Below are 10875 nucleotides of genomic sequence, written 5' to 3'. Positions count from 1 at the left end.
AAACGGGTCTTGACACCAGCCACATTCCAGGACACCATATGTGAGGTTACTAGGTTTTTTTCTACTGTTCTATTGGAGACAATTGAGGGAGAAAGGGGGCCCCCTAGGTGATGGTTAGGAGTTCCCCTTTCGTCGGAGATGGGACAGGCGATGTCTTCCCCAGACTGCCCCCCCTTAGCTACGCTAATGGTATCAGTAAAAGGAGTATACACTCCTTCCCCCTTCGCTATTACTGAGTTGGGTGGCTGAATCGAAGAACTTAGTCAGTCTACCCATTCTAGATCTGAAAGTGCCTCAAAATGGTTGAACAGGGGAGGGTAATGTTGGGGGTAGTGGGTTATAGGCTCTCTAGGCCTTCCCCCTTTAACTTTCCATTGATGACTAGGGCCCATTGAATTGTTGGAAATCGTGTGGGGGTAAAAGTAGCCAAGGTGTAAGGTCTGTACATCACCCAGACGAGCAAATCTGGCTTTCCTTTGAATTCTATCCACCACCCAAGGGTCTCTGAAGGAGATTAAGATACAGTCCCCTTCCAGATCTTTTTCACCCTTTCCTACCCATTCTACTCTCCTTACAAATAGGATTTCGGTGGGAGATGACGGGGGGAGTGGGCGATGTTTATTCAACCAGAAAATGACCTTATTCCGTAAGTCTCCTTGTGATTCTTTAGTACCTTCTTTTAGTGGGGCCACACCTGTTAGGACAATGGTGTATTGAGACGCTTCCGGGGGCAAGTTTACTCTGAGGGGTTGTCGTGTGTTTCTATTAGCTGGCCTCTGGTTCCTATCTAAATGCAGGGTTTTTCTTTCTTTATCCGTAGTAGCTAACTGGGCTGTGGAATTACTTAGTTGTTTAGGAACCCCATTGGCAAGCTGTTTATTCCCCTGAATGTTATTAGCTACCGTTGGACATTTAGTTTTAGATGTTTCTTTAGTAGATGCTCTGCTAATCGTGTTAGACGTGGGGGCTGTTTTTACCCCAGATGATGGTTTCTTGTTCATGGTGGAAGTGGGTGACCCTACAGGGATAGATGACGTTGATGTCATACCCCCTTTTTGATTAACTCCCCCTGTGGGATTAAGGCCCCTTGACTTATTGCTAGTAGCGGTTAAGTTTTGCAGGAGGTCCATATTGATGTTGGCTGCCGCTTCCAGAACATCAATTTTTGCGGACATTATCCTGATATTCTCTAGGGCCGGAAGCAATAAAGTTTTTAACAGCGCTTCCATCTTTACCAACAGGACATCATCACTACTAAAACATGTTGGACAGGGGTTAGAGGAGCCAGAATGGGCTATGGAGGGACAGTACGTTATTGGGTGTTCTTGAATAGCCTGGGGATGGGACGAGCTATTGGCATGATCTATTTTGAGTTGTTTTTGTGCCATATCACTATCCGGGCTTGGTGCATGTTTTCTTTTGCGTGAAGCGTGATTAAAGGTTACTGTTTGCGGACAGTCTGCACTGGGTAGAGCAGGGACGTTTAAAAGAGGGGTTCCAGGCATACTCCGCTCCTCTTCCTCTAGGTTTTGGCTGTCAGTTTCGGACCCGGAGTGGTTATTTTCGGAATCCAGTTCTGAGATACTATTAACCATGAGTGTGGAGTCTTTATCTCCATCTACGTGGACTATCGCCTCTGCCTCTGAGGTAGAAATACAGTTAAAAGCTGCATTGGTTGGGGGACTTTTGGCGCTGGCCAGGGCACCTATTGATGAGCGTTTCCCAGTGACTAGGTCCAGGGACAATCTATGTTCAACCAATTCGATCTCTTTTTCCAGTATTCCAGTAGCTCTGGTAATAAACGCATCTAGGGGGCCAGATACCACACCCTTGGATGTTTGGATGTGGACTAGGCGCTGTTTACCAGATCTTAGGGCCATGATTAATAACTGATGTTACACCCTCTAGTGGCTAACAAAACAAGCTTTATACAGGATAATAAGAATGTGAGAAGAAGAACCAGGGCTCCGGGCCCAACCCAACCTCGTACGACCCCGGACGGCCACAGACGGTCCCGCCCTTGTCCCGGGCTTCTCCCGGCGCCCTCCCGCGCGCTCCCGCGCAGCGGGGATGATGCTCCCTTTATGTATGATGTGATTGGACTAGGGAGGCGGAGCCGGCAGGGAGAGCAGCCCAGATGACCACGGGCGCGCGGGGACTCCTGGAGCTTGGAGTCCACCGCTCCTAGCTCGCAGCCCTGCCGGTCAGCAGAACAAACAAACACACCTCCAAGTCCAGGGGGCTGCTCCTGGCCGCGAAGCGGGACCCGCGAAGCGGGTCCGGCGAGAGGCAGCGGCAGAAGCAGGCAGGCAAGAAAGAACAGAACAGGACACCACGGCTCCCTCCTTGGTCAGTATCCGGCGATTTTTGCCAAACGAATCCACTGGTTGCAGGTTGAAACGCCGCTAAGTACTTCCAGGCGGGGGCGGAGGCGGAGCCGGCAGGGAGAGCAGCCCAGATGACCACGGGCGCGCGGGGACTCCTGGAGCTTGGAGTCCACCGCTCCTAGCTCGCAGCCCTGCCGGTCAGCAGAACAAACAAACACACCTCCAAGTCCAGGGGGCTGCTCCTGGCCGCGAAGCGGGACCCGCGAAGCGGGTCCGGCGAGAGGCAGCGGCAGAAGCAGGCAGGCAAGAAAGAACAGAACAGGACACCACGGCTCCCTCCTTGGTCAGTATCCGGCGATTTTTGCCAAACGAATCCACTGGTTGCAGGTTGAAACGCCGCTAAGTACTTCCAGGCGGGGGCGGAGGCGGAGCCGGCAGGGAGAGCAGCCCAGATGACCACGGGCGCGCGGGGACTCCTGGAGCTTGGAGTCCACCGCTCCTAGCTCGCAGCCCTGCCGGTCAGCAGAACAAACAAACACACCTCCAAGTCCAGGGGGCTGCTCCTGGCCGCGAAGCGGGACCCGCGAAGCGGGTCCGGCGAGAGGCAGCGGCAGAAGCAGGCAGGCAAGAAAGAACAGAACAGGACACCACGGCTCCCTCCTTGGTCAGTATCCGGCGATTTTTGCCAAACGAATCCACTGGTTGCAGGTTGAAACGCCGCTAAGTACTTCCAGGCGGGGGCGGAGGCGGAGCCGGCAGGGAGAGCAGCCCAGATGACCACGGGCGCGCGGGGACTCCTGGAGCTTGGAGTCCACCGCTCCTAGCTCGCAGCCCTGCCGGTCAGCAGAACAAACAAACACACCTCCAAGTCCAGGGGGCTGCTCCTGGCCGCGAAGCGGGACCCGCGAAGCGGGTCCGGCGAGAGGCAGCGGCAGAAGCAGGCAGGCAAGAAAGAACAGAACAGGACACCACGGCTCCCTCCTTGGTCAGTATCCGGCGATTTTTGCCAAACGAATCCACTGGTTGCAGGTTGAAACGCCGCTAAGTACTTCCAGGCGGGGGCGGAGGCGGAGCCGGCAGGGAGAGCAGCCCAGATGACCACGGGCGCGCGGGGACTCCTGGAGCTTGGAGTCCACCGCTCCTAGCTCGCAGCCCTGCCGGTCAGCAGAACAAACAAACACACCTCCAAGTCCAGGGGGCTGCTCCTGGCCGCGAAGCGGGACCCGCGAAGCGGGTCCGGCGAGAGGCAGCGGCAGAAGCAGGCAGAAGCAGGCAGGCAAGAAAGAACAGAACAGGACACCACGGCTCCCTCCTTGGTCAGTATCCGGCGATTTTTGCCAAACGAATTAAGACTCAATTGGGCAAGGCTTGTCTCATTTCTTTACGTTTGGGGGGGGATTGTGTAGGAAAGTAGGATTCGCTTTTATGGTTACCCTCACTTTTTGCCTAGTGCTAAGCTGTAATTGACTAGTTTGACTGGGACCCTGCTAATCAGGACCCCTTGTCTCTCTGCTTTCTCCCCTAAATTGTTATGTTCAGAACTTAGGTACATCCCAGATTGGATACTGAGGAACCCTTATCAGTTCATAGTATATGATACTAAGGTACCTAGGGCATAGGTACCACAGAGGTCCCCCATGGGCTGAAGCATGTATTATGCCATCCACGGGAGACCATTCAAACTGTCACTACAGTCCTGCCATTGCAGCCTGTGTAAGCTGGTGCTAGCAACACTTACAAAAAATATGCGTCTCCTATATCTAAGGTCACTGCACTTAAAACCTATAAGTCACCCCTATAGCAGGACTTTATAATTCTGAAGGCTGGGTGCTTGGTTTTAAGTGTGATGGTCCCATGTATGGGCAGGTCAGCCCTGCAGTCTAAAGAGTCCATTCTCCCAGGTTGTAAGTGAACAGGCACATCCCATATAGAGGGGCACCGTGTAATTACGCAATGCCCATCTCAAAATTAGCTGCAACGAATCCTATCATGTTTGGTATCAAACATGTTGGCATCATACCCCCACCCTGTAAACGATGTGGGAGGTGTGTTTCCAAGCACTGGAATGGGCCTTCATTTAGGCTTCCAGTGCTCACGGTACCAGTCTTCTAGACCCAGACAGCACAACATGGCTGCTGCCGGCCAGAGACACGAATCTGCCCTCCTGCTGCCGAGCCAAGCTCAAGCAGGGGAAGGCAGAACAATAGCTATCCTGTCAGGGGGAGGTGTGACCACCTCCCAGACAGTATTTAGTGTATTGGGGCCAGGTGGGTGCGCTTGTCAGCGCCACTTAGTCTGCATGAGGGGCATATTTGATGCCTCCTTGCATAGTCCAGTTCAGATCAGCTCTGGCCGCCGTTGACTCCCACTCTAGCGCAAAACCGGACAAAGTACATGGGAGTATCCTCCCCCCTGTCCAAACCCTCCCCTAGGAGAGTCCCCAGAATTGTCCCAACCCTTTCCTTAGGGTACTTAAGGGCTTACTGGAGTGTAGGTCCCTAGATTCATCGCGGAGTGAAGGAGTCACTTCCCTGCATCTGCACGCACCGCAACTAAGCTGACTGGTTTGCTGATCCAGAGCTCCCACGTTCTCCAAAAGGCTCAGCAACAAAGGTGGTGGTTCTCCATAGCTCTTGAGGCCTGTCTTGCCCTCTCACCAAGTACGAGGCCAGCATCCCTCGTAGGAGCTGCAGGAACTGAACCCCTGTGAACCATATCGACTTGCCGTTGCAAAGGCTTGTTGGCTTCCTTCCACTAAGATCTTCGGGCTTCAAGTAGCCCCACCCTCAAGACTCTCCAGGGACCAGAATCTTTGGCCCACATGCATCAAGCACTTTTGCATTCGCAAACGGTGCGATTCCTTAAAATCGGCCGTTTGCGAATGCAAAAGTGCTTTTTCAGATGCATCATCATTTCTGAATGGAAATCGCTGATTTTGCGACTTTCCAGAATGCGAATGCATTTAAGGAATCGCAAATTTGCGATTCCTTAAATGCAATGCATCATTCAGAAATGAATTTGCGAGAACAAGGTTTGGAAGTGCAAATTACCACGAGGTGGAACCTCGTGGTAAATTGCGAAAAATGTTTAAAATGTACTAATTTACATTTTAAACGATGTCATGTTACAGACACACATGTCCTTAGGACATGTGTGTGTGAAACATCCATTTCGAATTACATTTCGGGGGTGCAGGGGGGGGTCCTTTGGACCCCCCCCTGCACCCATGAAATTTTCTAAGTGCCATTCGCAATTTCAATTGATTCCTATGGGCCTTTTGGCCCATAGGAATCAATGGGAATTGCGAATTCGCAATTTAGAAGTCCCAAAATATTTGCGAGTCGGTAAAAAATGCGAATTTTACCGAATCGGAAATATTTTGCACTTTCCATGATGCATCCCGTTTTGCGAATCCATATTTGCGATTCGGTAAAATTCGCAAATTTGGAAACGCAAAACGGGAGTTTGATGCATGAGCCCCTTTGTCCACAACACATTGCTTGCACCATGGTCTGCATCCTTTAGTGAGCTGACCGAGGTCCTCTTTCGACTCCATTGCCTCCGGCCTGTGGGTCCTGTTGAGGGTCATTTTTGCTTCTTTTGGGCTCCCCTGATTGCTCTGGCCTGCACTGACTCCCCTGCTTGTGGTGTGTCTCCTGGACCTTACTGATCTCGACATTGCAACTTCTTCAACATTCACGTTGTTTGCAGCTGCCAAGGCTTGGGGGTGCTCTCGACAGACACCGACCTATCAACTCTCGACATCCGACGTGGGACAGCTCGTGCACAGCTCCTGGTCTTCCACAGCATCACCTGGTCATCACTGCTGCAGAGTCACGGTCACCATCAACTCTTTGGCAACTCCCGACATCGGTGGGCATTTATCTTCCAGGTCCCAGGGTCACCCGTGAGTGACACAGACTCAATCCCCTCTGCTTGCAGGTACTGTTCAACTTGAATCCACCTTCAGATCCCAACAGACACTTTCTCCTTCTCCAGCAGCAGCACTTTCCTGAAGACCTCCATTGGGTTCGACAGCGATTTCTGACACCTCTTCACACCTATGCACCCGGCTTCACTTGTGTAGTAAACATGGGTACTAGGGTATCCACGGGTGGGGTGGCTTTCCAACCTTCAGTCTTCTACAGGGTCCACTGAGAAGGGCCCTTAAACTTTACAATTGGAACCACGATTTGCACTTTGATTTGTACGGAGAACATGGTAGTGTTCTCACACTGCACTCGATCTCCATAGGGTTCCTAGTCACTCACCTTGGGTGGTTCCTTGGGGCCCTGGCTTTTCTACATCCTCTGGGCATTGTCCTGACATGAGTTGTGGTACTTATACCACTTTCTTAGTATATGGTTTGGTCCCTCCTGGAGCCAATGTGTATTCTGTACTATTTACGTGATTTCCATGGAAAGTATTATGTGCATTGTGCATATCTCCGGGTAAGAGATATCTGTATGTGTTAGAGAGTATTATATAATAAATACATAGTTTTTATAAATACCTTTTGTGGTTCTTTTTCATTTAATCTATACCTATAAGATTGCATTCTGGTAATGCAAGCTGCTTTACACTCCTTCTGGTCTAAGGCTGAAGGCTACTCTCCACAGCTACCACTTAGAGAGCTTTCTAAGGTTGTACAAGACCTCCTGAATCCCCATAAGGGTTGCCTGGACTGGTGCAGGGTGTCCCCTTACATAAGTGTACATCATAGACCAAGCCAGCCTCTCACATTAGGTCTCAGCTCAGTCGGTACACCTGGAAAAACAAAAGCTGTAGGAAGGCTGGGTAAGCACATACTGATAAATGTCATGATTTTAGAGCAGGTTCACACTTCTCATTATACATCATTGTTACAAGGTAATAGCTAACAGGCCTCCTTACCTAAAAAATGGTCTTTGATCACATTTTGTTACAATGAAGAAATTAGCAACCAAGGCAAAGAAGGAGTGTTTATTGGAATGGATTCTAAATGACTCAATTCATATAATTTTACAAAGATGGCAGTAGAAACTGGCATTTATAAGAGGTGCTCGTCAGCTGTTCCACTAGTTGCTCATTCTGAAAGCTAAGACACTTTGGGTCAGATGTCCAAAGCCTGGTTGATGTCCAAATGGCCCAATTTACAGAATGGGCGATATACGACTGCAATACAACCTTTTGTTCATCGGCAGTACGTCCACACAGGTGAAGAGGCCAGGCCCCATCACCTTTTTAGGAGAGGAGTGTCTGTCAGGCTGACCTTTGCTCAGCCTGACAGACACTCTTTTTGTTCACATCAGGCAGCCAGGAGCTATACATGCGCTAAATGTTCAGGCTCCTGGCTGCCCGATCTGGACATTGGCAGCCTGAAGATTTCAAAGTCCTGTGGGAGTGACCTCCCCAGCCTGGCAAATGTGCCTCAAGCCAATCCCCCTCATGATGAGGGAGAGTGTCACTAATTGCCTCGGACCTGGATGCTTCAGTTGTAAGCTCTGAAGTTCCCAGGGCTGAGTATCAATCTGTGGCAAGTGAGGGACTGCTGCCTTTCCACCTAAGGTCAGCCAATGAGAAAAGGCAGCAGTCCCAACTTTTCTGTTCCCTTTGAGGTTTTCTGCTATTGGAGCTGCAGAACCGGTAGGTTTTAGGTTTTTGAATGCTTTTGCATGCGTATGTAAATGTATAAATTTAAGAATTTGTGAGTGTTATAAATGGGTGTGTATACGCATGTGTGTGAATGCATAAGTGTGAATGAGTAGATATAAACGTCTGCATGTATGGCCTTACCACCCCTCTCCTTGCCAAAATTACCAGCCACCACTGCTTTTAGTACATATGAAACCAACATTTTGATTCTACAGCACTTACCAAATCACAATTTCTGGTTGCAACAACATACAGTATCGGTATTTGGGAGCGGTTTGTTTAGGACAGCCCTACAGAATAGCGATTTGCAGTAGTAAGCATTCCTGTTTCTTTGCAACCAAATTACGATCAGAAAACATTAATCTTTTATAGACAACTCGAAGGCAGTGGTAAGACATTCACAAACGGTAATGGTTCCGTAAGAGACCCTTTCTCCTTTGAGACTGTTGAAAAAAATATTTTTAAGACTAGGCAGTTTTCTCAAGGACCACTGCCGACTCTTAAAAATTGTTAATTACACTTTGTATTACACATTGAATTGAATTTGTTTTGTTAAACGCACTCCCTTTTCCTTCATGGGAAACGGGTTGCGTTTCGAAACAAAATGTTACCTTATTTATAAACACTCAATAGACATGGGTGGTGATTTAATAGGGTAATGGCGCTCCTAAGGAAAACAACCTATACTGCAAGTGACTTCCTGTCGTTGGTCCCTGCCTGCACTGCAATTGCAAACCCTACTGTTTGCTATTTTTCAACCACAATTTGCTTTTCTCAAAATTCACTTTTCAATGTGATTTTGTTAACAAAAACTGAATTGCAACCAATAAACATTTACTGTATTTATTCTTCCAAAGTTCACAATTGTGTCTGTGTTATTGTTATAATTTCTAACAAAAACATAACATATCTATGTTGTTCAATAACACATGATTAATTTTCATCAACGTTGTTGTAGGTCCCAATGCATTTCGGGATATAATCCCTTCTTCAGTGGAACTGTGAAAATAAAACAGTGTACATCACTGTTCTATCAATATAAACAAAGTGGGTGAATACTTGCTCCTTTTAAACAATCCCAAAAGATTTACTTGAATTACACAGACATAATCGTTTGATCAGTGAAATTAGAAATAAAAAACAATCACAAGGCTTCACTTGAACTTTCACAGAAATCATCATTAGGTCAACAATAACATGAGAAAACCTCCACCATAAATCATAAAAAAGCTCACCACCAAAAGTGATAACAGTGACTTATGTGTGGGTGTTAATGAGGAGTCGCTTAACAACGTGTTAAGACTTGTATCACCCATCCAGGTAACATTGTTCGTAGAACACACACTGCAATACCCTGAAAATATATGTGAGGACATCGAGTTAAACCGCTTGCTCTTTCAATTATCACTAAGAACCAAATATCCCAGCGATTGGAGTGTGCTCATACCTCCACATAGAAGTAAGGTTTGCTACACCACGGGAACCTGCTGTAGACGTTAACTGGCACCTTGAATAATGGTCACCTGAAATTCACAAAATGTTCAATATGAAAGTATGTTCTTTAGAGCCAGAGTTGTTCCACAATCTACCATTTGTGTATAACGACAATGTATTGCCAAAATACCTCAAAGTTAAAATTGACGTCTAAGACTGTTGCCGTTCCAACTCTAGATTCACTGTTTGGCGTTTGCTAAATCTCTTAACCCTTAATGTCTCTAGAAATAATGAGATGTTTCAAAAACATCACCAGCAATTTATAATTAAAGAGAGCTCTATATCAATCGCAGCATTACTCTCACCAAGCCGTACCTCTAAATCTCTTGTGTATACACAATATCCTCGTAGTTTCAAGCATGTAAGTACCAGTGATTAGCGACGTAATAGCTCCACGCCCCTTTCTCCGCTCGGCAAAAGGATATGATAGGTTTTCAAAAAACCAACTCGACTCTGCAAAATGGTTTAGAGAACACCTGCTCAAACCTCCACTCCCCCAATAATTCAACACTTCTTTTTCTAAGAACCACACTCCGTACCTTCAAAATGACTGTTTATCGCCGCGTCTTCCTTTTGTGTGTGCTACAACTCATGGAAAACAACACTCTCGGCGTCGCCCTATTTCAAACACTCCCCGTCTATGACACATAGAACGGACTACCTCCGTCAGTTTCAGTAATCGTCAAATTGCCGCCATGATGTATTAGTAATGTTAATAATAACCACAAAATGCTGTTACCTAAGGAACCTATATAATAAAATCAATCACAGCGCGAGTGGTACTGCCATAAAGACGATCGCCACGATCTTCACCATTCATAACCTGTTGACGTTACGAATTGTTTCCTGAAAACTACAAATCTGGATGTAATTTAACCAGTCCTTCTACTATTTCTATCCCGTCGCTAGTGGTCCCAAAATGAAAAGCGCTCCGTGCTCGACGCCAACGTGTAACGCTGAGTACAGCTTGTGTGTGTGTAAAAAATAAAATTGTGAAGGTAATTTAATCAAGTCAGGCAAAAAAAATAATTAAATATGATTAACAATAATGAAAACGGTGTTGTTTATGATCAAACCTGGAGTTATTTGCATGTTCACAATAATAAACATTAATTCCAGATTAAGAGGTACATGGTACAACTCATACAGAACTTAAGCAAAATATTGAGGACAAAGCATGAAGTTTCAGACTATGTTCAGTAAAAAGCCTCCTATTACTCTGACTTATGTGCACATAAGTCCCCAATTGACAGTCAGATCTAAGCTGCCTGTATTCATACATATTTAACCTCAATGGAGCCAATCTTTATATTTGCGCATATCACCTCTTTGATTTTATATTGACTAATGTGTTTCCTCCCTAATGAAAATAGAAAGTTGTTATTTATGCAAACTAGTTACCCTGTCTATTAGTGTCACT

This window comes from Lissotriton vulgaris, chromosome 7 (genome assembly GCF_964263255.1).
Source record: "Lissotriton vulgaris chromosome 7, aLisVul1.2, whole genome shotgun sequence".
In the NCBI taxonomy this organism is placed as follows: Eukaryota; Metazoa; Chordata; class Amphibia; order Caudata; family Salamandridae; genus Lissotriton; species Lissotriton vulgaris.
Note: the sequence above shows the minus strand (reverse complement) of the source record.